This window comes from Anopheles darlingi, chromosome X (assembly GCF_943734745.1).
Source record: "Anopheles darlingi chromosome X, idAnoDarlMG_H_01, whole genome shotgun sequence".
Classification (NCBI taxonomy): Eukaryota; Metazoa; Arthropoda; class Insecta; order Diptera; family Culicidae; genus Anopheles; species Anopheles darlingi.
The window spans coordinates 10,217,918-10,232,917 of NC_064873.1; the positions used below are offsets into that span (position 1 = coordinate 10,217,918).

At 49.1% G+C, this 15,000-nt stretch overlaps 1 protein-coding gene across 5 annotated transcripts in view; it reads left to right on the forward strand.

The window, feature by feature from the left end:
* Positions 1-12,751: 12,751 nt before the first annotated feature.
* LOC125960199 (acetylcholine receptor subunit alpha-like) overlaps positions 12,752-15,000 on the forward strand; it is a 26,766-nt gene continuing 24,517 nt past the window's right edge. For 4 of the 5 annotated variants that reach the window (XM_049693488.1, XM_049673514.1, XM_049673423.1 and 1 more), the window contains exons 1-2: positions 12,752-12,890; positions 13,818-14,313. The gene's annotated coding sequence lies outside the window, so the exon portion shown is untranslated. Of the gene's footprint in view, positions 12,981-13,817; positions 14,314-15,000 lie in introns of all 5 variants that reach the window. The other variant, XM_049673333.1, reaches the window with a different exon arrangement.

Genomic DNA, 15,000 nt, shown 5'->3' on the forward strand with positions numbered 1-15,000 from the left:
CAAACACAAGCAAACAGCAGCAGCTCGCTCTGCTATTCGCTAGTCCTATTGCTGCGAGACATTAAGCAGTCGTTGTAGACTGTTTAGAGTACTTCCATTGCCACAAAAGACAGCACACAACAAACGGTAGGCTCCGGGCCGGCGTGACTTTTATCACTTAGACCTTCTTAGGCGTCGCTTTGACAGCAGAAACGAAGAATAAGAAGAAGAAGAAGAAGAAGAAGAAGAAGAAAAGGAAGAAGAAGAAGAAGAAGAGAAGGAGGAGGTGGAGGAGGAGGAGGAGACGAACTATCATCGACAAATTCAACACTTTAATACCAAAGACCAACATTAGCCTGTCATAAATGCCAGTACCAACAAAAGGCCAAAACAGAATTGATTCCAACGTGCAGGAACGTGCGCACTTTTGCCGCCGTACAAGGGGCACCGTTCCGTTGTCTGAGTCCCTCCTCCCTTCCTACTCTCTACGGGGATGTGTCAAGCTCACGAATGGCTTGAGCGACACACGATCGCTCGTAAATAAAGCGTAAATTACACACCTTTTCAGCACAGCAGAGTCACAGCAAGGTGCAACGTGCGGCGCAGATGACTGGGAGTAAAGCATCCTGCAGCAGCAGCAGCAACCGTCACTCAGGAGTAGCAGCAGCAGCAGCAGCAGCACAAGCCGAAGACAACAACATCATTGACAACAATTTTCAACTCCCAACTGTTTGCGATGTGTTTATCGACGGCCAATCAACGGATATAGGCGAGGCGACGCCTGTCTTAGCCGCCATCTCCGCCACCATCTCTTCTCAAACTGCAAAGACCAGGACCCGGGACCCGGGGACCCGGGGTAAGGATCGTCGACGCATAAATCGTGCTCGGCCGTTGCTCTGGGAAGCAAACATGAGGCCACAGCCCGTACGTTCCGTGCGCTCCGAACAGTTGTTTGCTCGGTTTGCTCGGTGTCGAACAAGACGGTTAACTGGCTGGCTGGCTGGCTGGCGAAGACACCTCCCTCTCTCTCTCTCTCTCCTTTACAGAGGGACAAAACATCTCGTTGTCGTGGCCCAAACGGCCATACAACCGGGCATACAGTTTAAGGCATGTAATCGCTGCTCACGTCTGGTTAATTCGAGCTGCGAAGGTGCTAAAATAGTGAGCAAACAGCTGCTTGGATGTTGGTGTTTGCCGATGCTGATTGTTCGAATCTTTAAAACTAGCGCTCTCGCGGGTCTTTATGCGCGACGCTCTCGCGGGTCTTTGTTTGCCCTTTGCCCGCGCGGCACCTCCCCTTGTTCCTGCTGTCTTGTCGCCCGTTCCTACAATCTCCCGGCTGCCGCCGCAGCCGCAGGATGATGATGAAGATGTTGTCCAAGCTTCTTCAGTTCCAAAAGTGGAGGGAGGGAGCAGCAGCTGATCGCTGCCAATCCAGTAACCAGTAACCAGGCTCGAATAGTCCGCGTAACGTTGCGGTTGACATGACGCATCGATCGCATCTTTTGGGATCTTGTACAAAAGGATATACATTCTGTCAAGAAAGTACCGGGAATAGTCGATTTAAATCGGGCTCGGGGTAATCGGATGAAGTATTTTCAAGTATTTTTTTCCGTAGGATGTGGTACAACTGACCTTCAATTAGTATCCAAAATTTGGGCGGGATCCGTCAACCCGTTTGCCTACAGCAGCTTGATAAGGAAGTAAGTAAGTAAGTCGATGGTGAGTGGCGATTTTTGTTTTATGGGTTAACACGCGACTCAGAACGGACACCACGAGAAGCGGCGAGTTTAGTTTTGGGAAAAGGATAATGTCGCAGGAAACCAATTCTGGTGACAATGGTGATTGTACCCTCGTATTTTTTTAGTTTCAGATAAAAAAATAAACAAATTAAAAAACAATTTTTTAGAGCGAATCCTGCTGCAACACGTTTCATGTTCACTACATCAACCAAAAGGTACCAAAACACTTGATCCGATTACCCCGAGCCCCAATCAAATCGACTATTCCCTGTACTTTCTTGACAGAATGTACAATAGAGCTTATTCGCGCATACGATACAAGTTGCGATAAATTGGGATAGTCTACTTCAGTCTAGTCGAATCCTTGTAATCCTAATAGGCACCTACCGTGCTGACCACCGTATGGCTCCTCACCCGGTAGTGCCCGCAGTTCGAGCTGCCGAAGATGCCAATCCCGGATCGTCGGTTTTCTGGAGTTGGCAAGATGTGGCGGTGGTGGTGGTGCTGCTGCTGCTACTGGTGGTGGTGGCGGCGGTGGGTGCTGCCGCTGGTGGTAGAGCCAGCTCGCAAGCGCACTGGCATTGGCGAACGTCTGATTGGTGTATTTACTGTAGCTCGGCGTATAGTCGGCGGGCTCGACGTTGAAATGCCGGGGCGATCCGCCGGTGACGGTTGACTGTGGTGGGTGGTACCCGTTGTGGGTCCCTTGTTGTTGTTGTTGTTGTTGTTGGTCGTTGTCGTTGGTTGGCGACCGGGACACATCGAGGATGTCCACTTCGTCGGTGGCAACCAAACGTCCACCACCGTACGAGCAGTCCGGCAACAGCACCGGGGTCGATGGTGGGGATCGGAACCCGGCGCAACGGTGGGCAGACAACGACGACGGCGATGACGGCGACGACGCCGGACCGTCGCACTCACCGTCCGGCCATCCGTCATGTCCCGTCGTCATCGAGCAGGGTTGATCGAGCCGTACAGGGGAGGTGGTTCTGGTTTTGGTCGGAGGCCAAACGCAGGAACAGGGACCGCGTCGTCGCCGATCGTCGCTACCGGACGGTGGCCGGTCTTCCGTTGGGGCATCGTCTTTCCCCGGTGTTGCCTGCGGACCGGGCGTGATTCCGATGGTGTGATTCGCCGCCGTACCCTGCCAAACGCCCAGCAGTCGTTCGATGAAGAAGCTTGGCGGTTCCATGGTGGTGACCGGTCCGCTTTCCGCTTATGAGTACTAACACAACTACACAATGCGCACCAATGCTACCGAGGGCCCTACTGGACACAATGGGTCCCGAAAACAAAACAAAAAAAAAACAACGGGACCGGATTGAACCACCGGGAGTCACACGACGTTCAAAACGACTAAACTAAACTAGTCCTAGATGATGAGTTTCCCCCGGGGGCTTCCACTTCACTCAGGTGGCCATATTGTTGTAGGTATGCCCTGGGTGTGTGTACGTGTTCCGAGAGGGCAGCTCCCTAGGCCTCGAGATGGGATGTAAGTCGCAGTCGCAGTCTCTTCCGATTCCTGTAGTAGATCAGCCGCAACTGACAAATCCTGATTATCCAATCTAATACCCACCATCAAATCACTGCTGTACCTCGCCAACCAAACAGGTACAAAGACAGCTTGTGTGTGTGTGTGTGTGAGAGAGAGAGAGAGAGAAAACGACAGAGAGCAAGAAGAAGCGTGCGTAAAGGACAGAGTGTGGCAAAGAATGAAAAAAAGGGAAGAGGATAGAGAGAGAGAGAGAGAGAGCGCGCGAGAGAGAGGGAGGGCGATCAGTTCAATCAGGTGAACCAGGCGGTCCCGTTCGCACGCCCAGCACCGCATGGACGCACGCGATTCCGTGGAGCCGCTCGCTTTGAGAGAGGTATTCCAACACGCAGGAGCTCAGGATGCTGGCTGGCTGGTAAGCTGTGGTGTGAACCAATCGACCAATCGCAACGCACCACCTCGAGCCGTCGAAAGGTGTGGGAGTGGTGGGGGGGGGAGGTCGATTTTCGGAGATGCTGGGGTTCGCACTTTCCGTTGTGCGCGCGCGCGTGCGCGCACTGTCACTCGCAGGTGTCGTCGTCGTCGTCTATTGCGGAGCAGTTGGAGCGGAAGGCGCTAAAACCGACATGCACCTGAGACAACTGCAGCAGCAGCAGCAGCTGGAACCTTCTGGCAGAATGAAGGAGAATGGCCGTCTAATTGGAGTCAATGGGAACATCAGACTTTGCATCCGAGGTGCGGACCGACAAACTGAACGTTAGTGGGGAGCTCATCTACTACGAAATCTACGATCTACGGGACGAAGCATGCTTCCATACGCGCGTCCCATTCAGTTGTGTGGTTGGTTTGTTTTGCTGCTTCGTTTCTTTTGTTTTTTTTGCTCAAACTTGAACTCGTCTAAGTGTGCAGTAGGCATAAGACCCGCACCGACGAGTATGATGGATGAAATGACCGTCTGTGAGCGGGAAAGATCGCATACAGAACGGGGCGGAACGGGACGGAACGGGGTAATCGAAATGAAAAGCTGAAGCCAGAGACCCTCGCACTCCCCCTCGCAATGCAGTAGTAGCTGTTGACGCTTCGGATTCGAATTATTCTTCTTCTTCTTTCTTCCTCCTCCTCAAATCCTTCATCTCGGAGTACCTTTTCATACCTACACCGATATGGAAGTGTAAAAGAAAGAAAAAAAGGGGAAAACCGATGAATCTAACACACTCTCACCACCAGCAGCAGCGATTTCCGGCGCATCTCACGAACGCTTTTGCGGCCCAATGGACGGGGTTTGGAAAATGCCCGGCCCCGGCGATAATTAATGGTGTACGGTGTTTGGTGCGGCGCTGGCAGCCCCATTCGCCCCGTCCGGAAAAGGTCGCGACTAAGGTCCGTATTCGCTGCTCACTATATCTTATGTAGCGCAAGAAGAATCCGCTCCGCCTGACCTGACGGATCTTGGACCGGGCGATAAGTAATAAACACGTAATCGCGCAGCTGTTAACGTTCTCAGCATCTTCGCTGCAGCACTTAACCAGTGCCGGGCGCTGTGCTTTGTGTGGCTATTAAAAAAGAGACAATATTTATCATCCTCGCATCATCCGTAACCATCATCGCAGGGCACGCCGGGCCCCTTGGCCCTTCGGCGTGCTGAATCGTCGACATGCCGAGATGGTGGCGACGGTGGATGAGTGATGGAGTGCGAGCGCAGCTCGCGCCCCCTTCTACCTGTTTGCGAGGGCGCAAGGATACTGCCGCGCGCGCGCGTGTGTGTATGTGTGTATACCGGCACGCTGACACGCGATAATGCTGCCTGGGTTGTCCGTTTTGTGTTCCTTTCGTCGTTTCCATTCCATTTGATCTCCACTCTCTCTCTCTCTCTCTCTCTCTCTCCTTTTCCTCAAAAAGGCTCAATGGATCCTGGACAGCGTAGAGCTAACCTTTTGAGTAGCTTCAGAAATCAGTATCTGCTGGCTTTAGGCATCGCAGCCGCAACTACTCCGTTAACTGCACACTGCAGCCCCTTTTTCTTCATCTGCTTCTTCTTCTTCTTCTTCTTCTTCTTCTTCTTCTTCTTCTTCTTCTTCTTCTTCTTCTTCTTCTTCTTCTTCTTCTTCTTCTTCATCGTTGTCGTCGGCGGACGTATTTCCAACACAGCGTTCGCTTCATGGTTGCGTGATCGCACTAAATTGCTCTAATATTGCTTTTAATGCTCAATCACCCCCGCTCCCCATCACTCCCCATTCTCCCGTTCTGTAGGTGTTCTCGCTCGCTGGGATCGCGCTTCCCCCTGCGGTGGGAGTGTGGAAGGCCTTGAAACCCGGAGGAAGTACCTCGCGCGCGGTGGACGGATGATTGGTCTATAGTCAGTGTTGGATAGTTTTGACAGCTTACAATTCGGAGAGGAAACACTGACACTCAATCAATTTATCAATACCCTGAGAAGACGATCCCCGGCGAGAGGTGAATATGGTCCATTCTCTACGCTCAAGACTCGCTGTGCGTGTGTGCGTGTGCACTGTGTGCGTGGGTGTAATCTTGATCACATTTCAGGCTCTGTTGCCCATGTTGTTCTGAGGCGCTGAGCACGCTCGTAGCGTAATGGTCGTTGTCGACGTCGTCTGGAACTGGAGCACAACCACAACGAGCACGAGCACGAGCACCACAATCAACAACAACACTAGGTGCCAAATGCACCCGATCGCATCATTATTATTATCATATCCCCGGGTACGCAAGGCCCCCGAGGCCGCTAATGGCGTAGCGGTGCTCGCAGACCGAGACCGCAGGGCTGTACCACCCCCACCCTACCCGCTGCAGACTCCAGCGCTCCAGGAGTGCTAAAGCTAGCTTGGTAGTTAATGCTGCCGCTGCTCAGGGATTCAGTCTTGTGACAACCGTGTGCCAGTCCGTCATGTTGGCGGTGCAGATTCTGCTGCTAGTGCTCGTGCTGTACCACCAGCACCGTGTGTGCGTGTGTGTGGCTGACTTTGGTGACTCAGGGCTGCTGCTGCTCAGCACGGACGATATTTTGAACGAGCATCTGATGCCACTGTCGCTGCTGATGCTGGATGAGGATGAACCGACGACGACGGGACGGGACGACGGCGAGATCTTCGAGGGGCCAGAAGGCCGCACCATGGCGCAACCCCCACCCCCCATCACGTCCGTACCAGCTCGATTTCGATTCGAGTTCGCAAACCACAGTGCGGGTTTGCATGCCAACGAAACTATGGCGGGCTACTCGGGGGCCCTGTCCACCATGGAGTTCCATCGGTAAGGCAGTCGCAGCAGTTGATCTGACATTGATTTCACCTCGGTACCCCCTCCACCCCTTCCACCAGTACGATGTTGAACCGCTATCGCTGTAACGGGTTCCTCGCCAGGCGTATCCTGCACCAGGCCAGGTACCAAAACCAGCAGCAACCACCGGCGCAGCTGTCGAAGCGCATGAGCTCAGCGAACCCTGCCGGACCCATGCTCAATCCTTTGCTGTACGATCCGGGTTCGAGTGGGTACCGCGAGTGGCTGACCAAGTAAGTGACCAATCAACCAACCAACCTCACTGCACGAAATCTAAAAAAGGCACCAACATGGTTACGTTACATTACATTTTTCTAATAACCTTGTTTACCCCAGCTGTAAAGTGGTGTGAGAAGGCGCACCATACTTTTAAACACGCTGTATTTCTCTAAGAAAAGAAGTGTTCGACCTGTTAGCTACACCAAATGAAAGTATGGGTCTGTAGCTTTAACATGTGGAACAACATTTTTTTATCATGCTCATACTTTTTGATACAAAAGCTTTGATAAAATTTACTTTTTGATAAAAAAAAATGCAATTGCGTGGGGCACTATTGTGCGCATCGCCTTTTTTACGGATTTTCTATCACATATGCGGTATTGGTGGTATAAAAACTAGTTTGTCTTTGAAACATACTTATTTTTGTTATTTTAGCGTAATCAAAATTACCGATTGTACAATTTGAGACAGTTTTTTCTATGAGATCTTTTGATAGATACTAGAGCTGCATGTTCAGTAGCTGATTTAGCGTTTTGTCGGTTACCACAACTTGAAGAATATCTGTTACAATAAGGATCATTTTTAAAAAAAGTGTCAAAAGCAAATTTTTTCGTTTGTCTACCAGAATGCGGGCTACAGTAGTTGAATTTATAGTAAATGTTTGTCCTTGGTCGCTTATGAATGTTTGATATAGGAGATATCCACGAAGCGAGATACTGTTTCCAAAAACTCCTGAAATAATGTAGAAAATGTATAAACTATAAATTAACGCATTTCTCTAACATTCATTGCAACATTAATCCAAACCACAAGCGATAACACTTATGATGAGGTGTTTTCATGAACTTTCAAACCAGTGATAGTGTTGCTGGAACCGGTGTAACCGTTTTCTGGAAAAGCGTATTGCGCGCTTTTGCCGCATGCGCATACTTACCCCACTTTACTTTATAAAGGCATAACCTTAAATACGCTGGCGAAAAAAAACACTGTTTAAAATAGAAAGCAGAAACAAAACAAAGTATAAAAAATATAAGTGTTTTCCCTCGCTAGCTTGCACATTTTTCCCATTTGTTTTGGGCGCTTTGTGTACACCGTGCCAAATTTTTTTTTTTATTTTGTAAGGCAAACAGGGAAAATTTGGGAAAATACCGTTATTTGTTTTTTTTTATTAGATGAATGCTTGTATGGAACAATATATCGCCCATATGTTCACCATTGCTTTTGTGGCAAGCCGCTATTCGTTGGTCCGTTTATTGCGATAGCTCGGCTACATAATATTGGATCCATGTCCCTGATTTGACGAATAATTTCGTTTTTATGTTCTAGTATGGTGCGTGATTTATTAACATACACTTTTTCGTTAATGTATCCGCAAAGAAAAAAATCTAGAGGAGATTAGATTACCTGGTCTTTGATTTTGTCGCGTAAAAGGGCAATGGTTTCATGGCTTGTGTGGCAGGTGGCACCATTTTGCTGAAACCGCATATCATCCTGGTTCAAACCATCGATTTCAGGTCATAAGAAGTTTTTATCATCTCACGATAGCGGCCACCATTCACAGTAACTGCTTGGCCAACCGTATCTTTGAAGAAGTACGGCCCGACTTTAACGTGCTGTTTCACCGCTTTAACGCGCTGTTACTACGAATATCGCTGCATGATAGAAATTTTCAAACATCCAACTAGCAAAATATCAAAACAAATCGTATTTAAATCTAACGTTTGTCTAATGGTTGACTATTAACATCGTGCACTCAAGTTGAACCACCCTGTATGTTTTTGCATGGAATTGCCCTTGATGATGTGCACTGATTTGCGTGAACAGGTGTCGAACGTATGCAAAAAAACATTATAACATGTCATTGAAAGCTCAATACTCGATAAGCCGCGATCTATAAGCAAACAGCGGGTTTAACCCTGCAGTTGGGTTTGGTCCAATTTTCATTCGTTTTTTTTTGTTATATCTTCAAAACTAACAATCCGATTGACTTAAAAATTTAAATATGGTATTGTTTTTAGTAGATAAATACAAATATTCATATTTCCTAATTCATAAAAAATAACAAAGGGGGCGAAAAAAAGGAAAGTTACGGGTTAATCGGGTTCGAGGACATTTGGTCCATACTATATTTTCCTCAAACACTAGTCATAATATTCAGCTATTCAGTAGGAAGATTCGTGTAGTACATGTGGCACATTATCTTACTCTATCATTTTTACACAAAAAGACGCCACATACAGCCTTTTTCATATCGTCAAATTTTCTCGTATCTAAATCGCATTTTTGACGCCCCCAAATTTGTTCGTGTGAGTTTGAGGATTGCGAACGAATGTTGCAACATGCCGCATTCTTTCTACTTTATTGTGCCAATACAAACACACATATAGCTTAATAATTCAATATCTTTTGATTATAAAAGCAAAACATTGCTCATTCAATCGTTCACATAGCCACTACCGTGGTAAATACACTATGGACCAAATGGTCCATGAATCCCATCAGTGTAATTTGTCTTGAACCCAACTGCAGGGTTAAAGTTAGACACCTGGTAACAGAAAGAACACGTTGAGTTGGAACCCAATTATTCGTCTGTTATAGTGGGGAGGGGGGTATGAAGGTGAAACTGGGTGGTACTATTTTAATTTCGCTGGATGTATCCACCTCCGCTTCGCCGTAGGACCGCCACAATGGACGATATCTACCGGAACTACTTGTCGGGTGCCGGAACGGCGACGATGGCCGGTGAAGGGGAAGAACAGCAGCACCATCCACGGCACCGGGCACCACCAGCAGCAAGCGACAAGATGGGCACCGATACCGGGAAGATAACACCAGGCGTGCAGCAGCAGGAGCAGGAGCAGGATCTTGGCTTTGATGAAGGTTTCATCACCGGGTACGCCGTGCCGACGTCCGCTGGTGGTGGTGGTGGTGGTGGCGGTCCGCGCTACCAGCACCAGCAGCGGGGCACCAAGGTACACGCTGCTGGTAGTGGCCACCGCCAGTGGGAGCTGCTCGAGGGCGAAACAACCGACTCGAGCGGGTATGCCCGGGGTGATACTACGCTCTACACCAGCCATCCGGGGTCGCCGTCCTTTCATCACCATGACGCCCTGTACGAGCCGCAGGAGAAGCACCTGGTGAAGCCGACCGGTGGTGGTGGTGGGTCGGTTGGGTTGAAGGATCTCTTCGATATCGCCCTCACCACGCTCGCCTTCCTGTCGTTCGGCATGTTCATCCTGCAGGTCATTATGTGCATCACGATGACGAAGAGCGAAGCCGGCATGATGGTACTGCCGACCCAACCGGTCGAGGTGGAGGTGGATGGTGGCGAGGTGCGGCATGCCAGAGACGGCCAGCGGTTCCAGCGGCACGTACCGGCACAGGAGGAAGCGGAGGAGGAGGAGGAGCAACAATCGGCGCCAACGGCAGTGCGCGAGCTGAACCAACTGGCCGGTCATGCGCTCTCCTCGATCGATGTAATGCTGGCAAACGATGGCGATGAGCCGGGCCAACGGGGACCGTGCATCCAGCGGAGCCTTTGCCTGGCCAACCGCTTCTCCCGTACACTCACCACGATCAGCGGTTATTGGGTTTCGCTCTGGAGGTGTGACCCCAAGTCCACCGAAGATTCCGACGATTCCGCACTCACACTTTGTTTCTTTTTTTTCTTTCTTGCGCTCCCTCTCTCTGTCTCCCTGTGTCTGGCCTGTCTACCTGTAGCCTGGCGATTTGCTGGATGGCCGGAGTTACCGAGCGGCCTGGACCGCCACTGGCACCATCGTCCTCCACCGTGGCGCTGCACTGCCTGTCGGCCTCCATTGTGGGTCTCGGAAATGGTGACTGCTCGAGGCTGTACCCTTGTACCACCACCGGAGCTCGATTTTGAACGACCGGTGCACGATCGCACGATGCAGCAGCAGCTCCGGCGATCTGTTTTTCGTTTTTCGAAGGCGTTTTTCTTTGTCTACAAAACTTTGTGTGTGTATGTGTTTCAATCAATAAACGGCATCCTTCATGTACCTTCGATTCGGTTGTCAGGTCACACTATAGCTCGAAACTAACGTCAGGAACAGTTAATATTTGGCCGCAAAGAATAGGCCCTATCTCAGCAAAAAAAATCACGTATAAAGAAAAGAAAGGTTTCATTTTGTGGGTTTTTTATTATCGTTTAGGAAAAGTATTGATTAAAATCATTCCTTATCTTTTTATATAACGTTTTACTTTGACATCACCCCCAAATGTTTTGCACTGTACAGCAGGTTCCACATCATTTGCCCTCTTGTTGCACACCCGCCTTCGTTTCAGTTGATTTTTACACATTTTTTAATATTATTTTTAAGTTTCCTTTTGATAATCGTTCAATAGAAATCGATGGAACGAAAATCCAAGCAGATTGCCAGATTGGATTGCTAGTTTTTCCTATGAAATCGTTCTATTTGAATACAAAAACTTCACCGCCACACCTGTGGTAAGAACAGCCAAACCTAAAGTATGCCAAACTTATACAGGATCATTGGTGAACACGAAATCATGAAATGAAGAACATTATGAAATGGATCATGAAATGAAGAAAAAAAAACTCCTTTTTTATAGACATTTTTTTTGCACAAATTTCGAATGAACGTTGCCCCAAACAGCCACAAACATTTGATTTGTTGCAACAATGTTGCAATGTTGCAAATTTATCTCCGTAAATAAACCAAATCCTTCCTAAAATCATTCCCATCTATGATTGGCAAAGTCAAATTTGTTACCTTGTATTTTTCGAAACGCATGTTTTACGTGTGTTCCATCGTCCTTCGAAATTCATGGTTTCAATTCGGTCAACACGGTGATCAAACAGATTCCCTGCACGGATTTGGGCAACCAAGCTGTGCTCTAGGGGGTCCTATTTGGCTATTTTCTGGCATGATACGACCATAAAATTTCTCTTAAACATATTTGCCGAACTGTTACTGTCGACTGTCGTGAGTTTTTTTAGTGGAATCACGCTGAGATATCCCAGGATCGTCGACTCACTTATGTCTGGAGAATTGAGCATTTGTTAAACTTATTCGGCTGTTTCATTTTGCTAGAATCAATGTAATTTGGATTGGAAATTTCTAATTCAAACTAGGGTTGGGTTGAGTTTGGAAATTTCAAGACTTTCGCGGTTTTTTCTCCAATGAAATCGAGTTTTATTAGTGAGTGTGCCGACATTTTTTCGCCCTTCGCATTCCATCGGCGATAACTTTTGAAGGCGTGGATCAATTTGGACAAAAATTTTATCAAATAATAAATTGTTTACTATGATTCAAACTGTCAACGGAATTGTAATGTAAAGTGACTACTAGGCGCACTGCAATGATTAAAAATTAGCGGCCAAATATTTACTGTTCCAGGCTTTATCGAGAGTTCGTGGTAGTCGCCATTTTATTGAATTCGGTTCTTCTCGCTGCGATTCGATTACTTCACTCTAGATAAAGACCCCAAGTATTACAGGACAACATTTGAAGTTAATGAGAGAGAAAAGAGAGAGAGAGAAAGAGAGAGAGAGAGAGAGAGAAAGAGAGAGAGAGAAAGAGAGAGAGAGAAAGAGAGAGAGGGGGAGAGAGAGAGGGGGAGAGAGAGAGAAAGATCAACTGATGACTACCGAAGGAACCATCATTATGATAATGATTACCGACTGCTACTGGAGACATTGGACAGCATCCTGGTGATCCAAGTAGGGCCCTGTGGTACCAACAGTATTCTTCCACACTCTTTTCGCCGTGACAATCGCGTGACAGCGGTTGCGCACTTTTGCCCGCCGAGAGGCGCTTCCTGTCAATTCGGCCATCAGTCGGCGTCGGCGACGTTCCGGTTCGCTATCTACTTAGATCACAGTACTCTCGGTGTCATATTCTCTCTCTTTTTCTCTGTGCTCACTCTCTCTTCTCTCATCGGACATAGGAAGGCCGAGAGCCTTACAGCGTTCGGTTTGGATGCTGCTGCTCTCAGTGCAGATTCTGTATTGTAGGCAGCAGCAGCAGCAGCAGCAGCACACCTGCAGGGCAGAGTACGTGTCCGTGCGTCGTGCCAAATAAAACAAAAAACAAAAAACATACACACAATACACACACGAGCTCAACCAGCGTTTGGGACTACTGAACTGGCGAAACAAGACAGCAAGCACCCGGCAGCAGGTTCGTTATCAAACAGAAAGGAGCAGCAGCAATCAGCAAGTAGCAATCAGCCTCGGCTGCTGGGCCCAAAAGGTGACGCGTGACGGTGTGGTACTGTTGTTGTTGTTGTTGTCTCGATTCAAATCGTTAGAGCGAGCCTCCCGTTTTTTTAGGTTTCCGAGTCTCCAAATCCTCATTCCCTCGCACAGAGAGAGCGAGCTAGAGAGAGAGAGACTGTGTTGTGGCATGAGTGAGTGAGTGTTGAAAACCACTGGTGACAGTGGTTCAACAGCGCCACCACCATTATAGGGCGCGATACAAAACAGGGCGCTGGTCGCAGTGAACTGACCCCAGAAAAAGCATCCAGCATCCTATTCCATTTGGTGTCTTCTCCCTCGTCCCCACACCCACCTTCCCTCTCCCATTTTGATATGGTTCGCGAAGCGGACACGGACAGACACACACACACACACACACGCGGCGATCAGCGATTCTTCAAATTCCGCCCCGAAAATTACATCCAACACCTTTCGCAGAAGATGTCGGCAGTGTGTGTGTGTGTGAGCATGCGTTTGTCACCGAGCGCGCCCGACGAACTTACTTTATTACGAGGATGCCTTGCAACCCTCCCTCCATCCCACCAAATCTGTCATCTCAAACCTCTCAGCATCTCATCGTCCAAGCGCCCCGCGTTATCCGCGCGACGGGACTCGACGTGTTGTCGGTGGATCCCATCTGGTCATGCGCGCGCGCGCGCGTGCACACACACACACACACACATACTGGTTCGGTTCCGCAAGATTGCCAGCATTCTTGAGCATAACTTTTCCTTCAATCCTGTTTGCACTTTTCTCTCTCTCTTTCTCTCTCTCTCTCTCTCTCTCTCTCTCTCTTTCTCTCTATTTCGCTCAATTCCTTCGATATCTCTCCCTTCCTCTATACTTACAGCTTGCGCTCCGCAACCATCAGCGATCCTCCGATTCGCTCAGAGTGGCTACGACACGACATCGCCACTAGCAGTCAGCATAGCCATCAGCAGCCTTCCAGGATCAGGAGCAAACAATGGAAAGTGCGTGCAAAGTGCAGTAGTAATAGCAGTAGTAGCAGTAGCAGTGTTTGGTGCAAAGTGTTGGTTAGTGTTGTCCTCCTGCTTCTGGTTTTCCAATGAAATCATGTCCGCCGGTGGGCGGTGGGACTCGCCCGAATCTGCGTTGGTTGACCTGCGTTTCTGTGAACTGAGCCGGGGAAGAGGACGTGAGTGCGTACAGACCGAGACCGAGACTGAGACCGAGACCGAAGCAGAGGCAGAGGCAGAGCAGCGGCGGACATCGAGACAGCAGCCTCCGGCAGCGCTCCATCGGGCGACAACGTTCGACGACGACGACGACGCAGCAGCAGTGTTGCAGTCCTTGGGCGTATACTCCCGGTCCACGCGGATTCCCAGGTACGACGACCCCATCCGGTAGCGGCCCAGCGAAATGCATCAACGCGTAGAAAAGGAGAGGCAGCAGTGCAATGAGTGGCATTGGCTGATGGGAGCACCCCTTTGCTGCTGTTGCCTCCATTTTGTTGCTCCCTGTTGTTGCGACAAAAATCCTTGGCCATGTTGTTACATGTTGGCCTTCTGGCATACGGGGATCACCGTACTCTGTTATGCAATACAGTGCCCCTCTCCCCCACCCCCCTCCCTCCGCCACTACAAGGTGCAAGTGTGTGTGTGCAAGATTTGTGAGTGTGCTTGTGTGGCTGTGTACGTGTGTGTGTGTATGTGTTTGTGTGCAGTGAATGGAGGCTGCAGAAGAGAGAGAGAGAGAGAGAGAGAAAGAAAGAGAGAGAGAAAGAAAAAGAAAGAGAGAAAGATAGAAAGAAGGATGGGAATGAGAGGAGGCTCGTAATCGTAGCTCCAGCAGCCCACCACAACCTACCTACTTACACCGAAAAAGCTACAATCACCCGACCTGAGCATCAACCAAACACAATGCAAAACTAGTCAATAGCCAACAGAGCGCTAGCTGTTGTTTGCTGGGAGAGCACGGAGGACGCATATCTAATGTCCTGGCACTACACTAGGATGCTGCGAAACACCAGCACCAAGTCGAGAATAATGTCGTGATCGGACGAGCGAGTGAAT